Below are 9,408 nucleotides of genomic sequence, written 5' to 3' on the forward strand. Positions count from 1 at the left end.
CTCACAAGCTAATAATCTCTTAAAGACCTCACCTTTCAAATACCATAATTGGATTTCCCATCCACTTAACACTGTTACAATGGAGATCAGGTTTTCAATACATGAGCTTTGGGGGTACACATTTAACCCATAGCATTTATCCTTCTGCTGGGTAACTTAACTATAGTTAGGAGGTGATTTTTGCCATTTCCTTTCTCCAACACATCTGAGTTCTGTAACAGCAGTGGTTCTTGTATTTTGAAGTAGAAGGGGTACTGTTGCTTGCTGTAAAGAGATATCCAAAGCAGTGTTGTCAGCAAGCCACTTCCATTAGAGAATTGCCTTCAAAAGGTTGATGAACACGATAAATTTAAAAGACACTGAAGATTGGTTTTTGCAACCTTTTCAATTTTAGCATTTTCCAGGGGCAAGAAAAACAACGTGAGAGTACTTAGAACTCCTGTAAGTATTGAAAAGGATTTGGTTTAGACTCTCTCAGATTTGGAAATTTTTTATCTTAGGAAAGGCAGAGGCACTATATTAAATTTATATAAGCTATCCTTTACTGTAAACTACCCACTGAAGAGTCTGGTATAAGGAAAATGCTTATCCTAAATTTCAACAGTTGGATACTAGAACCTCCCTTGGTAACAAAAAGACTGGACAAAGTGTTTCTCCTGCCATCCAAGCCCAGAACTCAGCTAAAATTGTGTATATAGTAATTCATGTTGTCTTGGAAAGTGATACGATGTTCCAGTTTTGCCCTCTTCTGAATAAGCCCAAGTCTTTTAATAGCTCCTATTTTAGGTTTATTTTCCAAATATGTAGCTGTTGCAGGAATGGTACAGAGAACTCCTTCTCTGAGACCCCATTCAATTTTTGCCAGTTGTTCTAATAATGTGTTTTTGCAAAAGCTTTCCAACTCAGGATCATGTGTCTCATTTGATTATGTCTCTTCAGTCTCCTTGAGTGTGACAGTTCCTCAGTTTTCCCTTGACTTTTGCAACCTTGACATTTCTGAAGGTTTAGTAGTATGAAGGCCATTGTTGACGTTGACGAGGGAGGGGATGGCAGAGGCTGGTTGAATGAGGAGTGGACACTGGTTATGTAGACAGCTCATTTGAGCACTTTGTTGTGAAGGATAAAGACAAATGGGATGGTGGCTTTAGAAGGGTGTGGGATCAAGGGCTGGATGTGATTGAAATACAGCATGCAGCATCCCAGTGAGAGTGTGTAGTTGGCTTCCTTCAGTACATACTGAAATTGACCTTTGGTGTCAGCTACAGTTTCAATCACTTCCCACTTTTTCTGGTGACTTCTGTCACCTGAATCATGAGTACTTTGAATAATTTTTTTTAAAAAAGTACCACCTTTCTTATTTTATTTAAACAGCATGAATTTGGTCATTTGGTTTTCACTTCTCTCTTCTCCCCTACAGCTAAGCTTCTCAGATCCAGAGCATGGCCATGTCAAACGCTGGGTTTGGGCAGGTGGTATCAGTCATGCTCAGCCGTGAACCTCTCGTTGATTGTTGACCATGAGCTCTGTTGCCTCTATTCACTCTTGGCTCTGGAAGGTGAAGAGGAGAAAGAATGTTGTCATTTACTCCCACCTGCGTGATGAAAGGTAGTGAGTAGGCCTAATACAGAAATCTGAAGGTTTTGAGGAGTTTGAGGATTTCAGCCCCGAATCCAGGATCAAAAATATCTCCTGGTATTCAGGATTGAAGACCCACCCTTTGTATTATTAACTGAAAAATAATTTCAGCAGCCTTATGGTTTTCTTCAAAATTCTTGATTGAGAAAGGTCATTTGGTATCTACACTTTTAAGTGGATCTTTCTTTTGACTTATGACTCATTTTCTTTTCTTCTGTATATGGGGAAATGCTTCTTGCTCACTGTAGAGCCATTAATTGCTAGGCAGAGAAAGCCCTTGACATAACTGAGAACACTTTCAACACATCTGAGTTCTGTAACAGTAGTGGTTCTTGTATTTTGAAGTAGAAAGGATGCTGTTGCTTGCTGTAGAGATATTCAAAGCAGTGTTGTCAGCAAGCCACTTCCATTAGAAAATTGCCTTCAAAAGGTTGATGAACACGATAAATTTAAAAGAAATTTTAAAAGACACTGAAGATTGGTTTTTGCAACCTTTTCAATTTTAGCATTTTCCAGGGGCAAGAAAAACAACGTGAGAGTACTTAGAACTCCTATAAGTATTGAAAAGGATTTGGTTTAGACTCTCTCAGATTTGGAAATATTTTATCTTAGGAAAGGCAGAGGCACTATATTAAGTTTAATAAGCCATCTCTTACTGTAAACTACCCACTAGAGAGCCTGGCATATGGTAGATGTGGATTAGCAGCCACCATTTGTTGACTGCCAGGGTGGGGAAGCGTGGACAGTGGCAGAGATTGGGAATTCATTTTCCCATTCAGTTTTCACCATCATTCCATAAGGAAGATACATGTACTACTCACATTTTACAGGTGAGGAAATTGAGGTTTCCAGGGAAGAGTTGACTTGGTCAAAGTGGCACAGTAAGTGGCAGAGGCAGGATTTGAACTCTACATCTGGTGAACTCCAAGACCTAAGCCCCTGTGTACCTGTGTTTCTATGTAATAGACATAGGACAATGGCAAAATTCTCTCAGTTCATTGGTTTATCAATGGATTCTATTGAAGTAACCCTCACCCTGATTTTCACTGTCTGGCATCATAAACTAGGGTTAGCATCTGACGCAGTGAGTCTTGTTCAGTTTCTTACAACCATTTCACCATGTTCCCTGCAGCGGCAGAAAGGGCAGTTGTCCACACTTGCATCCCTGCACATGGCAGCTTGCTGTGCTCAAGTGACCTTGCCGAACCCTTTAATCAAAGGCTAAACTCTTACGTAAAATCTATGGTGGTTTGCACAAGTCAGGCTCTGTTTCTGGCCAGAACGCTTGAAATGCAGGCAGGTTGAGTTATTCTTGAATATAGAGACTAGGATTTCCTTTTGACGTGGTCCCTGTCAACTTCCAGGCACCATGGGCCTTGTGATTGTGTAGGAAGACTTAACTGGTAATGAAGATAATACTGGGAAAAGGAGGAGAAATATAAAGTCTCTGACCTTCTCTCTCTATTTCTCCCAACTTTTTAACAGGTGTGGTGATAAGATCATAGGGATTGGACCCAGAGGCTCTCTGCACCGTGTGTGGGATGTCTTCTGGATCTACTCTGTGGCCCTGGTAGACTGCCTGGGGTGGGCACAGCAACATGCTCCCTGCTCTCTGGCTCTTGGCTGGGTTTGGCCAGTGCAGAACCCTACTAGGAAATTGTAGAGAGGGAGGAATATGAGCTCACACGTTTGTTTCTCTGGTCTTTCCCTCCCTTCAAGTTCACCTTGGGCTGGCTGTGACCTCTATGCAATTCTCTCCTGATTTTCAGTAGCTACTCCCTTACCTGTACTTTGGGCCCAATGTACTGGCTTACTTTACTATCCCTATGGTGTTTCTGTACTTAATGTATAAATGATCTTTCTTAAACTCTCTGTATTAGGGTTCTCCAGAAAGATAGAACCAATAGAGTGTGTGTGTGTGTGTGTATATATATATATATATATATATATTTAGAAATATGAGAGAGTATTTATTAGGGGAATTGGCTGACATGATTATGGAAGGAGAGGAGTCCTGTAATATGCTGTCTGCAAGCTAGACAAGTGGAGAAGCTAGTGCATGGCTCAGTCTGAGCCCAGAGGCCTGAGAACCAGGGGAGCCAATGATATAACTCTCATTCTGAGGCTGAAGGCATGATGATGTGGGGGCCACAGGTGCGAGTCCCAGACATGAGAAAATAGAGAGAGAGAGAGAGAGAGAGAGAGAGAGAGAGAGAGAGAGGAAGAAGAAGAAGAAGAAGAAGAGAGGAGAGAGAAGAAGAGGAGAGAGAGAGAGAGAAGAAGCGAGGAGAGGAGAAAGAGGGGAGAGAGAGAGAAGAGGAGAGGAGAGAGGGGAGAGAGAGAGAGGAGAGAGAGAGAGAAGCGAGGAGAGGGGAGAGAGAGAGAGAGAGAATCTTCCTTACCTAACTCACCGATTCAAATGCTAATCTCTTCTGGAAGCATCCTCACAGACATACCCAGAAATAACTCACAGACATACTCAGAAATAATTCTTTGCCAGCTCTCTGGGTATCCTTTAATCTAGTCAAATTGACACCTAAAGTTAACCATTATACTGTCTTCAAGTTGTGATTTGAGTGTGACATCTTCCTGTTGGCACCATGACAGTTACTAGAAATGGCCCCAGAAAAATGGCCCTCAAGATTGTATTCTGGGATTAGGTGGCACATGTATTTGAAGAGGACAGGGCTAATGTCATTTGGGGGGGAGGGGGCAATGGGTAATGGTGGCAGCACAATTAAAACCATCGCTGTGTAGTAGCATGGAATGAAGTGCAGTTGGAGGGCAAGACCTTGATAGACCAAATGGCTGTGGCACTTCATCTTTATGGTGAGTTGTGACTGTAAAGGTTTTGCAGACACTGCTTGACAGTCCTGGAGAAAGGTACATAGGGAAAGAAAAAAAGCTATGAACATAGAAGAAAGAAAGAGCTTCCATGGGAGCTTTGAATTGGTTTCTCATCTCCTGGGGTCGCAGGGCAGTCCTGGGACAAGCCCAGGGTTGGTTGTTAAGGCTACTGAGTGGCAGGGCCAATTAAATGCTCAGTCCTACTAGATCTCTTACGTTAAAAAATAAGGGCACTGGTTGGAAAATGAGATGGGAACATTTGGGCTGAGAACTTGCCCCTGGACCTTCATTGACTGCAGAGACAGACCTCCCCCCATTCCCACCACCCCCAGAATTTGATTCTAGCAATTCTCCGTAAGAGTTACACAGCCTATTCCGGGATGAGAGCCTATAAACTGAAGGAAGGAATTTTAAGACCTGTCCAATCGGTATTGGAGGAGCCTAGAAAGTATTCATGAGAGTAGCTGCTAGACCGCAGGGGTCATAGGTGGAGATGGCCCCTTCTCACTCTTACATTTAGTAACCACTTGAAGAATGTTTGCTTCCCATCCTGGTGACCCTAGACTTGACCCCCCCATTTTATTTTGAAAAATTTCAAATCTGCGGAAAAGTGGAACGAACAGTACAAGAACACTTATATTCTGAAATTATTTTGCAACATTTTATCTTTCTTTTTTGCTGAACTGTTTGTGAAAGTAGGTTGTATATAGATACGTACATACACATCTACACATGCACTGAGCTGTTTTACTTATAACACTTCTGACAACAAATCTGTAGTGTCTTTTCCAACACCATTTCTCTAACTCTCCAACACCATCTGGGTGTCCTACAATTCAATTCTGACACTGTCTACCTGGAGTTAGTGTCAGATCTCACAAGTTAAGGACTCGGTCACACAAGACTGCTCCCACTTCAGATGCCAGTCTCAAGTCCTAGATTGTCACTGGTATTTCTGACCGACCAGCTATAAATTTGGAGGGTTCCCACAACCCCCTCGTCAAGTTTGATAAGGTGCTAGAATGACTCACAGCACCGAAGAAAGTGCTTCATTCATTATTACTGGTTTATTATATAAGAGACAGAAACAGCCAAATGGAAGAGATGTGTAAAGTGAGGTAAAGCATGGGGGAGGAGGTAGGAGGTTCCATGCCTATCCGGGAGGGCCACCCTCCCCCCCAGCACTTCAGTGTGTTCACCAACTTAGGTCTCTGAACTCCATCACTTAGGGTGTTTTTATGGAGGTTTTATTACTCAGGCATGATTGATTAAATCATTGATTAACTCAATGATTAACTCAATCCAAATATCTTTCTATGATACCACACACGTACATATTTACACACACATACACACATATATACATACATATATACAGATTTTTTGGACGAACTATTTGAAAGTAAACTGCAGACATCATATTATTTCATTTTAAGTATTTCAGTATACATTTCCTAGGAATAAAGTCCTGTTAACATTTTTATGGAAAATAACCATATTTCCCAAAATAAAAAAATTAGAAGACTGACATTATTTTTACATTTTCCCAGTCTTTTTTATAGAATACAGCTGGATTCTCCTATCTGCTTCTGCAGATGATCTTTTGTGATACCTTGTTTGAGCTGAAATATGGTTATATGAAGAAATTCGGCCACACAGAGCTATGTAGTTGGAAAAGATGCGCATGTTTTTATAACCTTTTTAGGTAATTATGGATATACTTTGATAACAACCACAAAACTTGACAAGTGGTATTTTCTTAAAGGTTAGTTGCAATATGTAATTTTCCTTTGAAAGCCTGATTCCTCCATTGGCAGCAAATGCGGTCAGTTTTCCTTGAAGTGACAGGCTCAGTTTGTTCGTTTTTGAGAAATGTCTACCGTCTCCACAAGTCTGAATAACCACAGTTTGTCAGTCAGTCCTGCAAGTAAAAATGGTGGTCCCTGGAAAAAACTAGTTCAGTTTGCACTTCATACGATTGTGCCAATGCTTTTCCTTGACACGCTGTTGGACTTCAAAGTGCATTTCCTACGAATAAAGACATTTTCCTGCCTAACTTCAATATATCACAACTCAGAAAAAGTAATTCAAAATTTTATCTAATATTTGTTTCCCCAGTTCCCCCAAATTTTCTTTATTTCTTCCCCTAATGAAGTATCTGATCACATTCATGCACTTCATTTGGTTATTAGTCTCTTTAGTCTCTTGTAATCTGAAATAATTCACTACTATTTTTTTTTTCCATGGCATTGACTTTTTGAAAGAGTACAGGTCAATTGTCTTGTAGTATGCACCATACTCTGGATTTGTCTCCTTTCTCATGGCTCAGTTCAGGTTAAATGTCTTGCCAGGCTGAGTGCATGGAGCAGAAGCCGGCAGAAGCCACAGTTGTGCCCTTCAGATGGAGGTGCTTGCAGGTGGCAGGGGAGAAGAGGGCCTTGGCCCACAGGACAGCAAGACCACTAATAGGGTTCCTGTGGACCCATGCAGGAGCAAGGAGCCACAACAGGTGAAAAAGAGGAGCCATTCAGAGGCCGGTCAGTCATTGCAAGGGACTGGCATAGGGCTCGTCCCATGAGAAGTGTTTGGAGCATGGGCAGTGGGGGAGACAGGCCCACCGGGAGAACACTGGGACACAGCAAAGACAGCCAATCTGCCCCCCAGTCAGTGCAGGATCACTCAGAGGAGACTGGTCAGGAATGTAGAATTGCATGGAGTACAGTTTGATGAAAAGACTCAGGCCCAGATCAGAATTTCTACACAACTCAGGTGCCCCAGGTCTCTGGAGAGCCAGAAGTACCTATAAGGTCAACCATTAAACCCTGAGCTGCACAAAAAGCCTTCCCTAGGGAAACAGCAGCAAAGGAGCAATTTAGCTCAAGCACACAGCTCAAGTACTGGTTCCCATAGGAAGTTCCCCAGTTTTAGAAGTAAGCAAAGGACAAAAAATTAGTTCCAGCTCAGGCACACTAGCAGCACCTCAGGGCCTGCCAGGGGACCCAGGGAATGGATCTGGGGGCCGGACACCCCCTGCCCACAACCAGGCACACCACCGGCACCAAGGAGCAGGCCAAAAACATCACCTCCATGTGGGTGGCTCACCACAGCCACCACTGTAACCACGGCTGCTGTGAAAGTGGCTAGATGTCACAACCACCATGCAGATGGTCCACCAGCCACTGGAGTGCATTGACACAAGGAGAGTCACCAGCAGAGACCAAATAAAAGAAGAGGATGTCTCTCTCCACAAAGAGAGACTTTCCAGAGTGACAGAAGAAGCATCTGCTCTGTGATAATATTGGAGGACCTGAACACAACTCTCAGCATTGGACAGCTCATCGAGGCAACAAATCAACACAGTAACCATTACTCTTCTGGAGGAAGAGAAGAAACCTAGGGTTATCAGTGGTGGGAGGGGGGAGGGAGACGGATAGGGAGAGATGGACAAGGGGCATAAAGAATAAGTACGATTTGTAACAATATACATACTAGTAATATTGATTTGATCAACGTATGTCAACATTGAATCCCCAAAATATGTATGATCAATTATGATTCAATAAAAAAAAAAGTCTTCCCAGACTACTGCATAGGCGAGGAGCTGGACTTATTACATCACACCAGAAGGTACAACAGGCCAGGTTTCTTCACTATCGGTCATTGAGGTTTGATCTCCAGGTTAGCTGAGGTGATGACTGTCAGATCTCTCTATTTTAAAGATACCTTTAAATACAAAATTCAATTACTTGAAAAGCATGTGAGTTGTAGGAACCTCATGTGGCCAGGAGGGACAGCTCTAATGCGTTGACAGTGGGGATTGCCCTTTGGCCGTCTTGGGTTTCTCATGCCACTGAACCATAGGTGAAGAGGGAGGTTACTGTGCTGTTAGAGTTGATTGATGTTGATTGTCTGAGGAAAAGTGGACTGTTGCCACACAGTGGTGGCAAGGAAAGCCATGTTTGGAAATCAGGGGGTTTATTGCTGACCTCTTCTACTCCTTTAACCAATTGTCCTGATGAATGAAAAACTGCAACGACCAGTAAAGAGAAGACCTCCAATGACTCAGACACTGTGAGAATGAAGGTTTTGACTCTCCATCTGGTAAAGAACCTTCGTCCAGGTAAGGTGGTGGGAGAGGTTAAGGGGAACATGGAATGGGCCAGCAGGAAAGCGCAGCTACAATGATCAACACAGACCTCACGGAGGTCAGGATTGTCACAACATTTTATGGCACTTAATTCTTTCTTGTCTCCCTCCCTTTTTTCTGAAACAAGTTATATGGTTAACACCAATATGGGCTAAAACTTTAGGTTTCTGTTGTGAGTACGAGAAAACTGATACCAACTTGCAATGAATTAGTAGTTGGTGGAACTTCATTCCCACTTTGCGTTGGGGACTTAATCTTTCCACCAGGTGAAGGTCAAGAGAGGATGCTGAAGGCAAAATGGCTTGGATGGTGCCACGTATACACATATATGTATATATATTGCATCTACCCCCTAGATTCATTTCTCCCTGTCCCTCTGTCCTGGGAGGCTGACATGTATGGATTACATCAACAGGCCATGCTCTGTAGTTTCTGGTTGGGTTTAGTTCATGGTGAAAGGAGAGCTTGGTGTGTGGGTTCACTTTAGGCTGGGTGTGTTTCTTATCTCCAGTCTTCTCAAGGCGACTTCCTCTGTGTGTTTCTTCTTCTGGGTTCCAGTAACTGCTCCTTCCCCTCACCTTTTGTCTGGGGGATGGTAATAGTTTTTCCATTATTACCAGTTTAAGGTTACTTTGGTTTTCCTAAGCCTTTACCCATACATTTGTAAATAATCTATTTTAATAAATCATACTCCTTGCATTGGCTTAATTTAAGAGTGTCTTTTCAAATTGGGAACCTGACTTATAACAGGCAAATAAAATTACCAGAGATAACTATTA

Source organism: Cynocephalus volans, chromosome 2 (genome assembly GCF_027409185.1).
Source record: "Cynocephalus volans isolate mCynVol1 chromosome 2, mCynVol1.pri, whole genome shotgun sequence".
Classification (NCBI taxonomy): domain Eukaryota; kingdom Metazoa; phylum Chordata; class Mammalia; order Dermoptera; family Cynocephalidae; genus Cynocephalus; species Cynocephalus volans.